Below are 12,578 nucleotides of genomic sequence, written 5' to 3'. Positions count from 1 at the left end.
GTTCGGGGGGATCGGCCGGCTATGGAACAATGGTTCCTTCGGCTTCATTATCGTCGCCTTCCCCACGTCCACCTTCTGGTCGCCAGTGGTGTACAATATGGTGCACGGGGTTTCGTCGGCCTGCAAACAAAAGTCTGCGATGTGAGACATCCGAAAGGCAACGAAAACGGGACATTCTACATTTATTGAAGGGGGCCGGTGTGACAGATACCGTGAGGGCGTCGAGCTCAGCCAAAGAGGAAGCACCACCGAGCACGTCCGGTGCGGGAGCCGGTGCGGGAGCAGGTGCAGCTGCAGGTGCTGGTGCAACGCTAGTCGAGCTGCTCCCCAAGAAGTAAGCAAGGGGAAAGTCCGCTGCATTTTTTTCTGGATTTTGCCTGGTCCAATTGAAAACGGCCGGAACCAAGGAAGTAGACATATCTACAACCATCTGTTTTGCGGCAGCAACCGCTGTTGCGACTGTCTGAGATGATTTCTTCTCAACCGCAATCTCAACCTTCTTGTCGATGTTTTCTTCGGTTAACCTCCGTCTTTCCTTTCTCTCCTCCGTGGTCTCACCGTAGTACTTCTTCCACGTGGCACCGTCTCCGACACCGTGCACGCGTCCATACGACGGTCGAGTATCCACCGGGAGTCGTTTCAATATGTTCAACTCCCGATTGAATGGAGTGTCCCACTTGGGCCTCACCAACGCCTCAGACGGCGAGTCGCTTTCGGCCGCAATCCTGTGATGCCCTCTCTGCAAAAGGCACAAGGATCATTTACAAATATGCATGACTAATGTGTAGTCGAATTGATCAGAAACTAAAATTACCAGCAATCTCATGAACTCCGTCGTGAGCGCGTTCGTCTCGAAAATCTTCTTCACTGGGTCCCAACGGTGCCGGGCCCTGAGGACGTCACGCTCCTGCAGGACGGTGGACTCCGCCAAGGAGTCTGGGATGCCCAGACTCGCGGCTTCCGCATCCTCCTTGGCCCATATGGACCTCTTCCCACCGTAACCATCGCTTCCGAGGTGGTGGCACCCAATGTACCTCTGTTGAAGCCCCTTCATGTACTTTGACTTTTTTTGGCATCTTCGGCCTCGCAAGCCGCCTTGAATATTTCAAATTGCTCTGCTGTGATTGTTGGATTATCCTTTACAATCTTGGAGTAGGGTTCCTTTTTGTCGATCTTTGCTTTCACCCTTGTTTTCCAGGCGGCCAACGCGTTGCTTAACTTGGACATGGCGTGCTTGTTTATCTTCTTCATTGTCGGGTCCTTATCTGGATTTTTATAATCCTTTTCATTCCGGCCCGGGAACAAGAATATCTGGTGCAGCTTCTTTAGGAGGGAGGGCCTCATATTATCTATCTTCTGTAGTTTCTCATCGTTGATGGTGGAGGTTGTCCATATGATGCAGCCTATTTGATTGCCGTAGCACGCACGCGCTTCCTCGGGCGCGGTTGGCTCAAAATTGTCATTGTCCACCATCGTGACCACCAGTCTAGTAGTCTTGAGTTTGTTAGGAAGCCATTGCCTCTTTGCTTTCGGTTCTACACCGGCTCCGCTCCCTGAGGCAGCGCCGGCCTCAGTCTCAGCGCCGGTCTCGATGCCGGTCTGAGTCTCAGCACCGGTCTGAGTCTCAGCACCGGTCTGCGTGTCGGTCTCAGTCCCCGATGCGACCGGTGGGCCCAGCAACAACATCAGTTGATCGTCAGCAACTCTAAAAAATTCATCTGCCGCCAGGTAGATGTCGTCGCAATTACTAGAACCCTGTCCTTCATCGTTGCTGGCCACGTTTCCTATGATTAAATCTAGTCAATTAATTCTAGACCTAATAAAATGAATAATGACATAAAAAAGGCCTATGTTTTGTAGGAACGTTGACTCCTTCCCGGTGCGGAAAATCCCGGTCACTCGATATGTCCTAGTTTGTAGCAAAAGTCATGCCGAAATTCACGGAAAATTTCGGCATGACCTTTGCTAAAAAGTGGATAAATCAAGAACCTGAAATTTGCCGGAACGGAAATGAATCAACATTCCAGCAAAACATAGGCCACTCAGCTCATTCCCTGGAAACAACAAAAGGCCACTTGGGCACAATTGAAACATGGGCAAACACAATTGAGGAATTTGCATATATCCTGACCACTTCAAATTTGCATGTCCTAGCGTTTGACACTTCAAGAAAATCTACACAAATCTCATGCTCTCTCAAACTCAATTCAAAAACCAAATATAGATTATATTTAGTTAACTACTGATCTAAACTTTACTCTAAACTAAACCCTACTGCCCTAATTAACATCTAGTTAAACAAACTCAATTCAAAAACTAAACCCTACTGAACTAATTAACATCTACATTATCTACTACTTAACATCTATTATTACCCTAACTAAAAAACATCAACATTACCTACTACTTAACATTAACATCTATTAACTAAAAGGGATGGGTGGGGGGCTTACAGAGAGGCGAGAGACGGTGGCGGGGAGGTGCTCGGCAATGGAGGTAGGGGCGGCGAGGGCGGGCTCAGGATCGGGACGCGGCGGTCCTGGCGGGCTCGGGGGCGGTTAGGTCGATGGCGGCGGCAGTGAGGTCGATGGCGGCCCGAGAGGCGGCGGCGATGAGGTTGGGCGGCTCGGGCGGCGGCTGTGAGGATGAGCGCGGCGTCTACGCCGGCAGGAGACAGTGGCGAAGTGGGGGCGACGGCGAACTGGGGGAGACGGCGCCGAAGTGGGGCGAGGGATCGATTTGGGGGAGAAGTGGTGGCCGGGGGAAACCATTTTTGGTTAAGTCAAAAGTAACGGTACCGCGTTACAGAAAACGCGCTATAGCTAAGTTAGCTATAGCGCGTTTCAGAGAACGCGCAACTGCTACGGATTCATCATTTTTTCCCTTTTTCATTTCTTTTTCTTTACATTTTATATTTTTCCTTTCTCCTTTTCCTATTTCTTTTTATTTTCATTTAGTTTTCTATTCATTTTTCATTTTATTTTATTTTCGTTAGCAGTAGCGCTTTACGCAGCGCTTGCTGCTATAAGTATATTAGCGGTAGCGCGGTTTTTGGAAGATCGCTACTACTATGTGTAGCCCATCGGCTAAGTGATTGGAATTTTAGTAGTAGCGAGTTCTCGGTGAGACGCGCTACTGATATATGTCCATCTGAAGCGCGCTTATTTTGCACGCGCTACTGCTGTGTAGCAGTAGCGTGCTTTTTTAACAAGCGCTGCTGCTAAAGTTCTGTGTATAACGTTTTCCCTAGTAGTGAATGATGTTGTCAGCATATGATAGTGTTTCCAGGTGGCAGATCTGCAACAGTTGGGTCAGAAAGAAGAATCATTTAGAACAAAGGTATGCCTCGAGAATCAGATATTTCTTCGTATAGTGAGTATGGTGTCAAATTCTTGCAAGTCCCTCGCAGAACAAAGAATTCATGGTACGCATCCGACAACCTCACCAGTTATTCATGAGACAAAAAACCAGTGGGTGTTGCAAGAATCGACAAGTCTTGAAGAAAGAAAACATTGAGACACCATCTAGGCAGTAATTCTCGAGATCAGCCCCCCCCCCCATATCCGACAAGGTGATGTTATTAATTCTGTCACTGTCAGGCATAGTCGACAATAGTAATGGGATCCGTACAATCACACGTGAACCGGATAAATATCCCGAGACATGAGACCAAAGTATGAATTGCAAGATATTGCACATGACAGTACTCAGGGCCGCGAAAATAGTCAAGGATATATAAGGGCCCACTCTTTCAGTTAAAGATCCAGATGAAGAGAATAATAATGTAGGAGCAAGACCAACGATACAAGACCTCGTATCAAGGCAACTAGCTCAGTTTGTAGTATGCTCAGAACTGTCAGCATTGAATACCCGAGTCTGTCAAGTCCGACCAAAGGACAACTCAATATATTGACATAAGTAACCATGCTAAAGTATCCACTACTGTAGGATGCTGCTAACGCGACACTAGGATCAAAGACCCTTCGACGAAACTGTGCGCGATGCCATAATCGCAAACGGTGGTGTAAAATAACTGTCAAAAAAGGTGCAAAACATTCGTGATGGAGGATGCATCAAACACAGTTCAGATTTTAGTTGCGTGTGCGATGCAGGGCATACGGTTCAGCTCAATTAACTGTTTGCGATGAGGAGGAACAAAAGAAACTGGCAGCCAGATGAAGGTGTGTGCGATGTACAGCATAGAGTTCACTCGGATGAACTATTTGTGATTAGGCAACACAAAAGAAATGGTCAGCCCAATCAAGGTGTGTGCGATGTACAGCATACGGTTCACTTGGATGAACTATTTGTGATTAGGCAAGAGAACAGAAACGGTTCAATATAACAAGATGTGTGGGGTACGCGGCAAACAGGTCTGTAATCAGAAATGTGTGCAAAGACCGATAATAACGCAGACGATTTCTTCTAATAAGACGTATGTGATATGCTCTGTCTACACAACATCTATTGGCCATTGTGGGACGGGCGGTCATCCGGATACGCCATAAGGATGCGAAGAGGCATTCCTATCAGCCAGGACTAGCTGTTCCACCAGTAACTCATGTAAGAAAACTATCAAGTTAAGTGTGCTCTGGCTGGAGCAGCCATCGGATGAGTGACTGGATGGGAAGTTGTGTTGATGTTAAATTAGCTGATGGGATGGGTCATTTCGGTCAAGAAATGCCCCATTCTCTCAGCTAATTTAACCTCGAGGTCCTTGTTTTTTATTTTATTTTTATTTTTTAACACATGTTAAAGAAGGTCTACCGCATTACTTTTTAACAATGTGCGATACGTGGCATACAGTTGATCCACCCGACCTATTTGTGATGGAGTAGGCCGTGTGTGTTGTGGGCAAACGCTTGCTAGTATTCAACCGTTTGGGATTGATGAATTCATCACCGACGGTTCCCTAGTGTGGTCCGTGTTCATTTGATCATCATCTACTTCTTGTGCTAGCTTGATGCTAAGTTTCCATTAATTGATTGCGTTTTATGAACACTCCACCGTTTCCCGCCATTTCCTCACCCGTTTCCCGCCACCCTGCTATATTGCGCATAGGGGGCATGCGACGCACGGAGGCGACAAGTGCAACGTGTAGTACATCCACCTTTTCCAAGCATGCGAACCCACCAAAGCGCCGCCTCTGCCATCAACCTCGTCGACGAGGAAAACGAGCAGGCGCCACGGCCCGTCGAGGCCGAGGCGCTTCCCGGCAACGCGATGGACGACGCCGTGATGCGCGTCATCGCCAGGGTTGAGCAGACCTTTGGCGCATGGCGCTTGAGCACTGCGGATCAAGATAGGCATGTTAGCACCGACAGGCTGCAGCTCGCCGCACAACATGATCGATGGCGCGCCGCAGAGCAAGCTAGGCGCGTCTGCGCCGATAGGCTGCGGCTCGCCGCATGGCGAGACCATTGGAGCACCGTAGAGCGTGAGGCGCGGCGCGCCGCACAGCAAGAGCTAATCCATCGGTGCTTGCCTGCTGTCGACACGGCGTCGCAGCTGGGTACACGTCCCTTCAGTACCCCCATTCCTCGCCAGGAGTGGGCAGAGGCCCTCAGCGCCATACTTGCACCAGAGGCCGGCCACACCGTACTTGCACCGAACGCCCGCCGCACCGTTCGCCTTGTCCGCGGCCCGCTGGATGCCAACGCGCAGGTCCATGGGCTCGACCGCCTCCTTGGCCCAGGTGTCCACCTGGGTGCAGTAGAGGAACATGGTCGTCGCATCCTTGAGCTGGTGATCTCTGATGAAATAGCCAACTTGGAGCTCGAGATCGTGCTCCAGATGTACCGCGAGCGTGTCGACCGCTTGGATGAACGCCTGCACGAGTTGAGGTAGAGCCAAGAGCTACCCTAGGCAAGGGCTGCTGGTCATGGTCTCATGGATGCGTTTTATTTTGAAAAGTCGTTTCGATGTGGGTAGCTATGTATTCATAGCAATCATAGTATTGCTCTGTTTCAATGTGTGTACTCGTTTTTCATTCTTATATGTTCCGTTTCAATGTGTGTATATACGCTTTCCATTCTGTATATGTGGATGATAATAGCTAGATTCAAATTAGTATACAAAAACAGATAGAAAATGGAATTCAGAATATATATATATATTGTTCATTAGATCATCACAGAATATATATATATATATATATAATATCATCACATATACGTGATGATACTTAACTACTAGGTACAATGCATAAAATTGAAAACAAACAATACTAAAACTAATAATCCCTCCCGGGGCCAGTATTTCGACAGCCCCTCGCTAGCAGCTCCCTGATGCGCGGCGTCTTCCCAGTGCGGAGCCAGTACTCTGACTCCTCCGCCTCCCAGCGCTTGACGTACCTTTCTGCCTCTTGCTGGCGGACACACGCGGCCGATCTTGCCATTTCGTTGGGCGCCCACCGGAGCTCCTCGCCGATGGCACCTTGGAGCTTATTGGCCCACCTCCACGCAGTGACGAGGCGCCCAGCGCCTAAGACCTTCCTCGTGAAGTACCCGTCTTTGTACACCTCCTCGGCACGGCGACGCGCCCGCCCCCAAAGCTCCGCCGCCTCCTTTTTCTAGGCGGCATCACGGCCTTCATAGGACGCCTGGTACCTGGCTTCCTCCTTCGCCATCTCCTTCTTGAACGCCACTTGTCTGGCTTTCTCAGCTAGCGGCAGCGACTTCCACAGACAAAGATTGTACTGGCCCCAAAACCAATCCAAAGATGGGTTGTCCGACGCAACCTCGTCAGGCGACGCGTAGGGGTCCTCGTCGTTGCTAATCGAGTGAGCATCCTCGGGGGGCGGCGCGTGGGCAGACCGGTGGCGCCATGGCAGAGATTTGAGAGAGAGAGAGAGAGGGGGCGAGCGAGGGGAGGATGTATATGAGAATGCAGGCGGGACGACGTGAGCAAGGTAGTATTTATTGGCGGCCGGAATCTAGATCAACGGGGACAGTACACACGCCGGTCGCCGGAATTTATGAGTACTGTAGTTTGAATTACACACAATTCCCGTAGCAAATCCATGTGTGAACATAATAGTTGACGGTTTCCAATACAGTACCGTGTTTGATTAATGATCCCCGCCAATCACCTGCCAAACCTCGAGCCGCGAGATAGAGTGCCAATCGTGTGGGGGCCGGTTGTCTTGCCAGATCTTTACATTTTCTTTTTTGAACACCAGATATTTACATCGTCTGATATTTTTTAACTCGCACACAAGTACACAAAAATAATATTTTTCAAACCATTTTGGTTAGGCGTTGCATGTAGATGTAGTTCAAATTTGAATTACGGTCATTAAATGGTTAGAAAATCACATAAATGTCTTTAGAAGGTCAAATGACCCCTGAAATTTGCCAAATTTTCACATGACAGTTGCACGTTAAACGTAGGAAAAAATGTGAAGGCCATAAGAGGAAGCTATCTCCCGTTCGTGATCAAACATGCATTGTTCCCTCTCGGAACCACGAACCTTCTAGCGAGTTGCTCCGGTTTGTGAGTGGTGTGTGTTGTCGCGCCCAAGATGCGACCCTATCCTAAAGGAACACGAAGGTCCCACCAAGGATAGAAGCGCATCTTGAAGACGCTTTTGCAAGGTGGATATCATTACATCAACATTACATAATATTTGGGGTTACATACCAGGCATACAAATGCCGCAAGAATACATCAATACATCATACATAAGATCAACATCCGACTACGGATGAAACACAAACAGAAGATCAAACAACATCCACCTTGCAATAGCATCTTCAAGATGCGCTTCTATCCTTGGTGGGATCTTCGTGTTCCTTTAGGATAGGGTCGCATCTTGGGTGTGACATGTGTCCAAACATTCGTCAAGCATGCCAATTTCTTTACCACATCATCTTGGTGGCTTGACATTAAATCAAGCAAGGTTGCATGTTTTTCTGATCATTTTTTAATTTCCTAGAATTAAAATTCCATGGCATTAACTCCATGCATGTGCCCATGCCTTGACACCAATATGTTTGAAAATTCCTTCTAATTTACTGCACATGGAATTAACTCGCACACAAGTACAAAAAAATGATTTTTCAAACCGTTATGGTTAGGCGTTGCATGTAGATGTAGTTCAAATTTGAATTACGGTCATTAAATGGTTAGAAAATCACTTAAATGTCTTTAAAAGGTCAAATGACCCCTGAAATTTACCAAATTTTCACATGACAGTTGTATTAGTGCACGTTAAACATAGGAAAAAATTTGAAGGCCGTAAGAGGAAGCTATCTCCCGTTCGTCATGAAACATGCATTGTTCCCTCTCGGAACCACGAACCTTCAACGAGTTGCTTCGGTTTGTGAGGGGTGTGTGTCCAAACGTTCGTCAAACATGCCAATTTCTTTACCACATCATCTTGGTGGCATGACATTACATCAACCAAGGTTTCATGTGTTTCTGATCATTTTTCTATTTTTTAATTAAAATTCCATGTCAATCCATGCATACGTATGCCTGTCACTGGTGCGCGTCAGTCCTAAACAAACGGTTTTTAACCCCTTTCCCGGCCTTCGGAACCATCTCCAGGTGAGTGTGTGCGATAGTGGGTCCTTCCCACATGACCCAGAAATCATCGGGGATATGGAACAGTGATCCAGATGCCTCCCAAAATGTAGCCGTGTGCGATGCAGCACACACTAAATTCTTTCGCACATGTGGTATCGGTGATTAAGCGTTTCTAATGACGTAGTGAAACCATACGGTTTGTTGTTACGAACCGTTTAGGAAATAGTATGTAAGGCACACGGGCCAACATATGAACTGTGTGCGATTTGTGCCCGATCGCACACAAGTTTTCTATGTAACCCGCCTGCCATGCTAGACTCCATCGCACACGTTTTCCAACAATTACCGTCCGCGATAATGTTCTATCAAAAATGGTTCAGGAGCCCCTTCGCACACATACAAGTGTTGCAGACCATTTGAGATTTGTTAGGTATCACTGACGGTTGCCAAGTTTAGGTATCATACATGTTCTTTTCGTTTGGGATCACACGTTTCTTGAAAAAAATACAACTGGGATTGTATTTCGCATTGGGCACGGTTTACGCCCAGTTCTCGTGTGCGATAACGCGATATCACAAACGGTTTCGGAGAACCTACGCACGCGTAGTAGCGCTGCAAATCGTTTGCGGTCTGCTATGTATCACCGACGGTTCCGCTACGATTGATGTATGCTTTCCGATGTGGATCGCACACACTCATTTAGTTCAACCATGTGCGGAGCAATTGCCAGGTTAAAACAAAAATATCCCATTTTGAATCGGCACGCAAAAAGCAAATTCGCCACAATATTCAATTGAACAAATAAACAAAAATATCCCATTTTGAATCAGCACGCAAAAGCAAATTCGCCACAATATTCAATTTAACAAAAAGTGTCCACAGGAAGAACATTCATCAGATTTCGCAACAATTGCAATTGAACATATGGTAGCTAAATTCCAATGATTTGTCCACACATATATGAATTACATAATTAATCATAGTGTATGAAATACGAAGACCTCATCAGATGGGAAAAAATGGATCCATGCGTTATATGTTTAGCGGCTAACTCTTACTCAATGTTACAGAAGAACGCATGCTGAAATCTTCATTATCACCAGTGGGATTGATGTAGTGATCCATGAAGAAGACGCTGATAAATCTCCGAACCATCAGCAATTCACCAGCCGGGAGCGGTTTAGGGGTCCTCATTTTTAAGATGAGCTGCAGTATTTTTAAGATCAGAATGTGCCATAGAGTGGAGTAGAAGATATTAATTAAGATAGACTTACTGGTACTAATTCGCGAGGATCGTCACAACTATCAGCAGATTTGCACATGGAGATCATGTGTGTGCAAACATAGTATCCGCAAAGGTTGGTCCCTGCTTCTTGCTGAGGACACTGAAATTTTTTGTACAAAATTAGTCATGTATTTGTACTGTTCGGAACAACCTAACCGGTGTTAGATGTATTATTTTTTCTTTGGATAAAATAGAAAGAGGTTTATTTAGAAGCTTGAACATTTGACTAGCGTAAGGAAAGGTATTTGCAGACTGTTGGATAAATTTTCTGAAAGTAATGGATTTCGGTGTGTTACCGGAGAAACGATCTCGTGTTGCAGAGGTAGTTTCCTCTTGAACAGGTTCCCTATTTTAGTTTCCCACAATGCGAGCACACTGCAAATGATGATGAATTTTGACAACATCAATTATTGAACCAGATATGAATGCAAATTCATTTCAACATCATAGAATTCAATACCTATCCAAGAATTGCTGAAGATGCGTCAGATCCTGAGCGTTTGTTCACTTTCTGAGAGAATCGATGTAGTAAACTGTGTTCTTGTTTGGAACAATGAATACCAATATCCAGTGATTGCTACATATTAAGAAAGCCATGAACATAAAAATGATGTTGAAATCTGAAAGACAATCAGTGTATGTGTGGTTGTTTCCTTGACTTACCGTTCATGATATGGCCAGAGAAATGATTCTGCATGGGATGTGTTTTCAAAGATATGGACGATCGTTTTAATGGCCCAGTCCAGTCGGTCCTTTTCATGTAATGTTGTGCCATTTGCTAATGCAGAATCTATGAAATACACACTCTCACTTTGTCTTCTCTGCGCGTTCAATCCCCCGAGAGGAATAAAATGTAGTTAGCTGTTTATCATTTACAACCTTGTATGGAGAAGTTGATCGAGTTTTTAAGTACTTACAAAATCACGCATCTAACAAGAGTCTCATCGAGCACGTTGAAGTTGAAGAAGAGATGTAAGTCCTCGAAACTCACAGTGAAAACTCACAGTGAGGGAACCAACATTGTGTCAGAAATGATCTCTGTTGTAGTGGACTAGCAAATGGTGATGACCTTCTGACATTTGATCCATGCAATATTCATGTAACTCGCGGCAACTTCAGCTGCACTCATAAAAGTATTCGCCAACAAGAAATGGCTGGCCATGGACGTAATTGCATTCTTCAAGAACGTCTGCTTTTCTTTTAGCAAGCAACAAAAATATTACTCCCCGATTCAAACAAGCTGCTGTTAATTTGGTTCTGGGCAATGAGTGCTTTATGTAAGAGGCAATCATTCTCTTTCCTCTTCACTTTCCCGCTACGCTTCCTCGTGGTCGTGGGTGTAGCCTTTTTGGCCACTTACTTCTTGGTACTTGAAGCATTTCTCGCAGAACGTCTGGTTGCCTGCATGATAGATTGCCGAGCAAACGGTGAAGTTTGGACGGACTTCTTAGTAGATGGTTTATCTATGCCAGACCGCTGAGCTTGCGGTGCTGCTGTGACGAACTACTGGGATGTAGGAGCAGAGGCATCAGACTGCTGACCATGCATTGAAGCTATGTCGGGTTTCTGCGAAGGTGATGCCAACTTGTCGGTGTGCTGAGGAGGTCATGCCAACGCGTTGGTTTGCTGAGCAGGAAGTGCTGACGCATTGGTATGCTGATCACGCGCCTGCGGACCGACGGACTGATGAGCAGTCAGTTCTGGACCTACAGACTGCTTAGCAGGCGGTTCCGAAGCATCAGACTGCTTTGCAGTCTGTTCCACCAGGTTGGTCTGCTGAGCATGTGATGCAGCTGGGTCTCCCCACGCTGCTTCAGCGGCCGGCATCTGAATCGGTGGTGCATCATCAGCAGTTGTAGGCCTTGCCACTGGCTGCTTTGGGGCGGAGGATGACATGGCTTGTACGCCACAAAGTCGGTCCGGCTGATCACAGGTTGATGCATCAGCCCGCGAGAGTTGCTGTGGCAAGGAGAACGTCACCGGTTGAGGGGCGACAGTGGTTTCTCTTGGCGGGGCTTCAGGAATCTCATCAATGAACTCTATTTCCTTTCGTGGCCACTGGATGTGATGTAACAGTGTTTCTCCCAAGGTCCTTTGCTCATTGAAGTCTCTTAGGACATTCTTCAGGGAAAATTCATTGTATCCAGGCTTTACTTTAGTCACGTAGCACTTCACACAGCCCGGCTTCAATGGCACATTGTCCAAGAAGAGGCCATCTTCCAAGAAGGGTGGGCAAACCCAGGCTGTTGCACATTTTAATGTACCTTCATAATGTGTAAGCACGCCCTTCAGTCTGTCTTTCATTCCAGATAGATCGGATATAGCATCATCACGAGCAGCTGCAGTCTCAGTGTCGCTGGGGTCAGCTGATGCACAGCTACTCTTGGGCAGTGTTGTCGCGCAATAAGGAGCATCATCCATGCCCGCCTCCCCTCCCATCTGCTGGCTATCTGTCAGTGTTAGAGTCTTCTGCATCATCATTGACTCCTCAACATCCTTTCGAACAGCCGGATAAATCTCCTTCTTCAACTTTTCAAACAATGCATTCTGCTTCATTTCACTCCTCGCTTTTTTTCATGCTGAGCCTCTCTTCTTTGCTGAGTGTGAAAGCCCTCTTGTGCGGGACATTAACACCTATACCCCTTGCACGGCCAGGGGGCTCTCTTGTGTCCAGAGCAACGGACAGAATGTCACATGGCCCTGAGTTCCTGTAGAACCTTCCAGGGATCTTGGAAGCCTCTACCATCACTTCATACAGTTTGGC

Source organism: Triticum aestivum, chromosome 4D (genome assembly GCF_018294505.1).
Source record: "Triticum aestivum cultivar Chinese Spring chromosome 4D, IWGSC CS RefSeq v2.1, whole genome shotgun sequence".
In the NCBI taxonomy this organism is placed as follows: domain Eukaryota; kingdom Viridiplantae; phylum Streptophyta; class Magnoliopsida; order Poales; family Poaceae; genus Triticum; species Triticum aestivum.
This window is presented reverse-complemented; position numbering follows the sequence as displayed.